The sequence below is a fragment of the Belonocnema kinseyi genome, chromosome 10, assembly GCF_010883055.1.
Source record: "Belonocnema kinseyi isolate 2016_QV_RU_SX_M_011 chromosome 10, B_treatae_v1, whole genome shotgun sequence".
Lineage (NCBI taxonomy): Eukaryota > Metazoa > Arthropoda > Insecta > Hymenoptera > Cynipidae > Belonocnema > Belonocnema kinseyi.
This window is the reverse complement of record NC_046666.1, coordinates 59,045,283-59,053,717: the sequence shown is the minus strand read 5'-3', so window position 1 is coordinate 59,053,717 and position 8,435 is coordinate 59,045,283.

Here is an 8,435-nt window from a genome sequence, read left to right as displayed (position 1 = left end):
GGGCGCATACTTTGAATAAAATATTTGTTATCATTCTCTTGAAATAAATGTGTTTTTTTCTTGAAAAAATACCGGTTTCATATGTATACACCTGGTAAAGTCTCTTGATGGTACAACTAGATTAATCTTCAAACCTTCCAATTAAAGAAAAATTCCAGTACCCTTAAAATGTAATTACTTCAGTTAAAGTTTGCTCAACCTTAGTGAAATAATTTTTATTTCACCGCAAAAAAAAAGAAAAAAATTCAATCCATATTATTCAGTGTCACATCTTGACTAAAAATTACGAGGTGATAAAAAAGTGGAATAAGAGAGTAAAAAAAGCATATCATATTCTAAAAAAAGCGACACATTTTCTCAAGCAGAGAGATGAAATAAAAATAATAAAAGTCAAAATGAGGGTCCTTAACTGATATCTGAAATCTAGTCCAAGTTGTTAAGATGGTCGGTGGTATTTCTCTTATAGTATTCGTGGTTTTAATAAACATTATACCCACATTCACAGTAGGTACAGTAGTTATACGTGCGGCAGATTTGTACTGCGATGCCACGTAAACCTAGTCAGCAGAAAATTGGATTTCAAAATGAAGAAAGTCCTCGAGTCTCGACTACAATTAAAATAATTTCTCCGACGACCCGAGGAAACTTACTCGCGACCCAGTTATACAGTCACCAACGGATTTCAACCAGAGTGACCCTACTTCCTCCAGAAAATTACAAATTCACAGGATCCGCTCCGGAAATTACTCAGCTATATTCCCCTACTAATCTAAACTACGTTTTACTCTTAGAATGTTACAAATTGAAAATAGAGTTAAAATGAAAATTTTTATCATTTAGCAAAGATTTTTAAAAATTATTGAAATAATAATAATATTGTTAAAAGTTGATTAAACTGATAATTATATTAACCTAATCAATTATTTATATCTGTATGACTATTTCTTACTAATATTATATTAACAGGGTCGAAATCTCAAATGTTAAGTACGGGAGGGCGCGAACACCTCGCGGATAGATAACCGCTCGTGATTTTTGTTTTTTCGTGTTTTGGCTACTTTCGAGTGTGAGCTTTGGCGCTGGGGAAATAGCACTCGATGCTTTCGAACGTCTCCGTTCAAATATAACTGTCGTCAATCGATTGTACTCACGAGTTTTGGGTTTTGTACAGTTTTTCACTTCTTTGACCAAATGTTTAGACGATTACGAGCAATTCTCATAAAAGTCCGGATGTAGACGGTATAGAATTTAGGGACTCCGCAGGATTCCGTATTTAAGCATTATCTGAAGGCTTATTGAGAGATGAGGTATTATTTGGAGTTAATTTTGGTACTTGGGGTTAAGTCGACGGGTTACTGTCTGTCGATTTCCTCTAGAAGGGGCAATTTAGGTAAACCCATTAAGGCGTTTCACCGGTTTTAATTCCCCTATTGTCTACTATTTTTCAAAACAATAAGAAAAATTTTTTGTTTTAAATCTACAAAATTATTCTATTTAAAACTAGGAAATGTCACCGCGTATAATGAAGGTATGATATTCTTTTAACTTTTATAATAATAATTATTATTAATATAAATAAAAAATAAATTTTTTGTTACAGTTATAAAATAGCTATATTAATCAAATTTATGCGTATTATATCGAAGATTTGATTATGAATTATAGTATTTTTTGAAAGATTAAATATGCTTCATGATAAGATTGATTTTAAACATATAATAATTATTTATGAGAAAATTTCCCCTGCTGTAATTAGGAATTCATCTTTTATAGAAAGGTAATCTTTTTGGTTAAAAATTAATTCTTTTCAATTTAAAAGTCTACTATTATATTTTTAGATCAGAATTCATCTAGCTTTAACTTTTTGTTAATAAATCGTCTTATTTTCTTGAAAGTTTAACTATTCATTTGCAAATGCAACTGACTAGTTGAAAGTATTTTTTTTTACCTAATTAAAAATCCATTTTTTAAATGAGAATTAGCTTTTTTGTGAAACTTTATCTTTGAGTATTTACAGGTCGAATGTTTTCTAAAAAATCGACTGTTTAGCTTGACAAATCCACTCTCTTCAAATCTTAGAAATGTAAAGCATTTAGTATTCAAATTTAATATTTCGTCTGTAATAATTGTATTAAAAAGAATTTATTTCCATATTATTACCCTATTTTCGCGAAAAATCACATTTTCCCCCTGTTTTGAGTACATTTTGAGCTGTGAAGGCTGTGTTACATATTTTTAAAACTATTGGAAGTTTTTCAAACGAGGTTTAGAATTTCATCCGAACCAAGAGTCAAATGTTTTCCAAGTTCAGAAAATCTTTCTCAAAATTGAGATCAATATTCTCTCCTAACATTCTATCTGCTGTATGTATCCAACAAGTGCAACATTTCCGGAGTTTAACTGCGCATATCCGACATTCTCTGATTTATTTATCGTTTCAATTCGATTATTCGATTTCGCTTCAAGCAAATGTCACCGGATTGTAATCGAATTTGACCTTGAAAGTAATTTCCTTTACAGGAAAATAAACCAGTTCCACTCATATATTAATTTCGATCATTTATTACTTATCGGGCTTTATCGTTATATTGGCTTTTTTCTTTAACTTATATTTTTATTATCATTCTAAGACCAATAAATAATATTCTCTTTTTTGGAAAGACGTCTAAAAACTGGTTTAAAAAGGTAGAGAGTTACCAATTTAAGTAAAAACGTTCATCAATATTTACAATAGTGCAAATATTTTTTAGAGTAGTTAACCCATTAATGGGGAAAACTAGTTTCCGCCAATAAAATCGAGTGACGTTTCGTATTGTGCTTTGTATTTATCTAATTAACACAACTATTTCAAAGAAGTTCCAGAATGTCCATATTTTTCTTACCTGTTCTCTGCCATGCGGCGCAGTCTGTTCGCTTTGTTGGAACGGTGGCTACATAGTTTTAAAGAAGATGTGTTTTCGGGTCGCAAATACGACTTATGGTCATTAATAGGTTAAAATCTAGGTTCATTAGTGAATTAAGGCGTTCTGTTAATTTACTTAAATTTTAAAGCAGAAAATGGAAATCTTTTCATTATTTTTTCCGCTCAGAGGTGATATTTAAGAATAAATTCCGTGGGGTTTATTGGTGCGGAGTACTATTTCCTAATTTCATTTTTTCAGAAAAAGTCTTCATTAACTCTCTGTGGGCAAGTGTCGACTGTCGACTTTTTTTTTTTATAAAACTGTCAGGTATTCTTATCCCAGTTGGTTAAGAGTGAGACACATAGAGACCCATCTTCTGGGCAACAAAGGGCAAACTACTGGTAGCAGCGGTGAGAGAAGTTACAGCCTTGCCTTGAAAAAAAGAAAGAAATGAGGAGAGAAAGAGAACAAGGGAAAAATGGAAGAAAGGGGTAAAAGGAGGAATCGTCGGCCCGGGGTCGACGAGAGTCGGAACAAAGAGACAGCTGGGTTTCATTCGACCGAGAGAAAACTTATTAGCACGGAAGCCCCAACCAGTAGGTTTAACTCTTGTTCCTCTTTTCCTAAACCCTTCATTCGTTATCATATACTATTTTCCCAATATTTTTCTTCTTCATTTTTATCACAATTTCTGACGCCTTTGTTTCCTTTCTCCTCTATATTCCTTCTTTCTCATATTCTTAATTGGCTTTGTTAATTTCTTCTTTCCTTCTTTCTCTCTTCATTTCTTTTCCTCATTTCTTCTTCGTCCTTCTATATCCCGTCTCTTTTCTCTTTCTTTTAATACTTGTTGCCCTCTTTTCTTATTTCCTTTTCCTTTACTTTCCCTTCCTTCCCTTTTTTTTCTCTAATTTACCCTTTTCTGTCTTCTTTTTTCCCACTCTTTCTCGCTGTTCTTATTTTATTTTATCCACATTTATTTCATTCTTGGAAACTTCTACTCAAGTTAGAATGAGGGTAGTAGAAATCCGGGGCGTAACAGATATTCTTGTTCCGCACTGACAGTGTATTAATATTCAAATTAGTCAGTCAATGCGAGACGTTAATTGAGGCAGAGATAAGTTTCATTCATACACGAGAAGTTCATTAAAGCTGAGAGCACGTGAAACGTCGACTCGCATCTCTTAAAGAAATATATGTATAAAAGTTACCATATGGTGGAAATATTTCTTCCTTTGCTTCCTTATTTCTCTTCCACTGAAATTAGAATATGAATTCTATTTTTAATTTTATCCTCTTCTAGCAACTTTTGAATATTTTCTGTTGTTTTAAGCATGAAAAATGATCTAACTAATGCATCACAAGGATATCTTATGAAAAAATAATTTACATTAGGTAACTATTAAGGGTTATTTAGCAATATTTCGAGAATTTATTATTTTTAAATGTATTGCTTTTAAATTCCAATCAATTCAGAATGAACATTCAATGAAGAATTAAAAACTTAACAATTTTAAATTCACAATCTGTTTTTCTAAATTGGAAAATTTTAATTGGAAAATATTCAAAATTGCGTAACTAGGGTCGCCGCACGTCAAGGAAAAGTAGGAAATCAGGTAAAAGCCAAGGAATTTTGTTGGTCAGGGAAAGTCGAGAAAAAGTTACGGATTAAAAAAAAAGAAGAAGAAAGTCAAGGATTAAAAAAAATACTGCAATTAAGTGTCCACTTTAGTCACCTATTTCAAATTTCGAATTTTCCTTAAATACTTTAGAAATATTTTAGTGAATTTTTAAACATTTCAAGACATTTTCAAGAGATTGATAAATTTGCAAGTAGTTTCCAAACATTTGAATGATTTTAAGGGACATCAATCATTTGTCACGGTGTTTTAAAAAATTTCCTATTATTTCGGACGATATAAAACGATTTTTATAAAACTTATAAAGTTTTAGCATGATTTAGAATATTCCAAGGGATTTTATAAGATTTTCGACGATTCAATTATTTTAAGGTATTTTAAAAGCTCTCAAGGAATTTTAAGACAGCTTTTAGAATATTTGGGTAAATATTCTAAAGAATCTTAAAGATTTTAGGATATTTTAAAAGATATTTCAAGAAATGTTTAATTGAGTTCAATAATTTAAAAGGTTTTCAAAGAATTTTAAAGATTTTTTTAATTTGTAAAGAATTTGTAAGTGCTTTACAAAATTGCAATGGTTTTAAAAAGATTTTAAAGGATATAAAACGTTTTAGAGTATCTTAATAATGTCTTAATATCTTAGACTGAAATAATTTGAAGTGATTCCTAAGGATTCTAAAGATTTAAGGGTATATTTAAAAATTCTAATAATTTTTCAATTGAACTCAGTCATTTAACAGGATTTTAAAAGCATTTAAATATTTTAGGGAATTTTGAAAGAATAAAAGGAATTTTATATTGAATATAATAATTTGAATAAAATGCAATGGATCTAAAATATTTTAAAGTATTTTAAAATATTTTGAGACATTTTAATTTTACTTGAACAAGTTCAAGGGATTTTAAATGTTTTAGAATATTTAAGGGTATTTTTAAAAGTTCGAAGAAAATTTTAAATAATTTTAGTAATTTAATGAGATTTAGAAAGACTTATTTTAGGGAATTCGAAATCCAGATAATTTAAAAGCTTTCAAAGCGTTTTATACATTTTCCAATTTTTCAGGCAATATCATAAGATTTCGTAGAGCTCCACAGGATTTTATAATATTTTAATGAATTTCAGAGACTTTAAAGAAAGACTTTAATGAAAGATTTCGTTCAGTTTCAAAGATTTGAAAAGATTTTGATTGCAAATTTTGATTGAAATGTTTGGATTTCATCCTGAATTCTTATTAATTAATCCTGAATTTTTAAAAATTCGTTCTAAAACTTTAGAATTCTATTGCCTTTTTTTATTAACTTAAATTCTTCTAAACTCACTCAACTCTATGTAATTTAATAAATTCTTTGCACTTTTTTATTTTTGTTTCATCTTCTAAATTATTTTAAACTTACCTTGAGTTCTTAAACAATTCATACAATTTTTATTGAATTTTCTTTACTTTTTCTGAACTTATTAAAATTAACTTAAAATAACTTAATTAACTTATAATTGAAAAAAGCCACTGCTGCCATATTTTCAAGAAAAAAGAGTCGTATTCGTGTGCTATTTTCACAATCTTTAAATGTTTTGCATTAAAAACTGTTAGTTCCTAAACGCTGTTTATTAAAAATTACAGATAATAATAATAATATTTGGTTTCTCTATGATAAAATAAATTTAAACAAATATTTTTTAGTTGAACAATCTTGAGAGTAAGTAGAATATTCTTCTAAACATTGCGGTGATTCTCATAAATACCAAATACATTGACTCACTTTTGGAACAGCATTAAATGACGAGGTCAGTGAAACGGTAAAGTAATTTTTGAATTACTCCAATTATTTCAATTACAATCAAGTAACTATCAGTTACGTGCATCTTACTGCAGTTCAGCGATACTTAATTTAATGTCTCTTGACACTATCTGGAACTGACCTCCTCAATTAGAAGATGTTGCCAAGGAAATGATATATGACAAGTGCCCATTTACACCATATTTGTATCAAATATAAAGCTATATGAAACTACAGAATACAATGGAAAGAAAAAAGGTTAAAAAGAAAAAGGTATTATCATCCTCGCAAAAGTGCACTATCAAAGAATTTAATGTCCCGTTTCGCAAAAACGTCCCTGAAAGAACACAAAACGTACAAGTCGGTTTTCCTTTTACAAAATTAAATTTTATATGGGTAGATTAATGTTCACTGGCCTAGGTATAGGATTCTGTCTTTATTTTCATATACGATTTTTTATTATTTTTATTATTTCCTAATTTGTATAGTCTTTATTTAATTTCAGGCTAACCATTAAAATCTAGGAAAAAATTCCTGGTTAATTTAAATTTGGAAATCTGACAAAGTGTACAATTTTAAATTCAAAAAGGTACATTTTTAAATGTTAGTTATGGTTTTAGATTGAACAATTAGGAGTTCGGAAGATTTAGAAAGTAGCAAATATTTGAGGCAAGGAATTAAACATTTTAGAATAAGGCATTCAAATTTCTTTAATTTTTAATTTTCTGAATAAAATTTGCAAATCACAGCTTGCAAAAGTATCTTAAGGTCAGAAAAAACAAATTATAGATTTTTAGTAGATTTTTCTTATAATTTATAGTATTTTTTAAATTTTGCAAGAAAACAATCCAGTTGTTTCCTATGAAAAGAATAACACTACAGCAATAAATGATTTTCTTCTTGAAATACCACTTCTGCAAACTATTTTTCGTCCTAAAGATTAAGTTCAGGCTACACACTCCTTCCCCTATTTTCTACTTTTCCCCTTTCTTAAAGATTTTCACTTTTTCTCATGTTTTCAAGAACTCCCCCTTTTTCCGCTTAAATTCGAACCAATATGAAAAACCAAAAATTTCAAATTCAGAATTCCATTCTTTTGCTTAAAGATCCTACTAATTGCTCGAAAATGTAATTATTTATTTATTTTATACCAAATTTTTCCTTTTAGATTAAAAATGTCCTCTGGACATGAAACTTTCACTATTTGATTGAAAATGAAACCCTTTTTAGTTCAAGTTTATCCTTTTCTTACTTGCAAATTCAACCATTCGGTTGGAACTTCATCATTGCAGATTGAATTTTCAAATATTTGATTAAAATTTTAATCATGTCGTTGGAAATTCTACTTTCCGGGTTGAGAAATCAACTAAGTTCTAAAAAAATCGTCTTTTTAGCTAGATAATTTTTCGAATAGTGTTTTTGTTTTCTTAGTCTTCTTTTTTTGGTTGAAAATCTTCTATTATATTTTTATTGTTGAGAATTCAGCTACATAGTTAATTACTTATTTTGTTTACTACATCGTTAATTCCTTTGATATAAATTTGTATTGATTTATTGATTTGCATTGATTGGATATTCGTCTTTTTTGTTTAATTAAACTTGTTATGATTAAAAATTTGAATATATTTTATTTGAAATATCAACTTTTACAATTTCTATTTTAACATTTTTTTGTAAAAAAAAGTCATCTATCATTGTTGACTGAAAAGGAACTTTTTTTAATTCAACTTTCTATATTTTAAATATTTTTTGATTAATAGATTAACAATTTTTCTAAAAATATACTTATTTGGTAGAAAATAAAACTGGTGGAAGTTATTTATTACATTTTTCGTTGACAATTCATCTTTTTTGGAAAAAAATTTTACTACTTAGTTGAAAGCTTAACTCCTTTTTTTTAAATCCATTTCTTTATCTAAGATTCATTTATATGATTGTTATAGTTATAGGAACCTAAATTACATTAAAAACTGCAATACAAAACACTGGAGTTTTGAATTCGTAGGAAATGTTTCGAAAAATAATAGGTTATTTATTCCTTCTGAAAACTTAGCTAAATGGAGTTAGCCTAATTCTTAACGGTAATGAAAAGATAGCCTATTCTTCGTTGAACCCA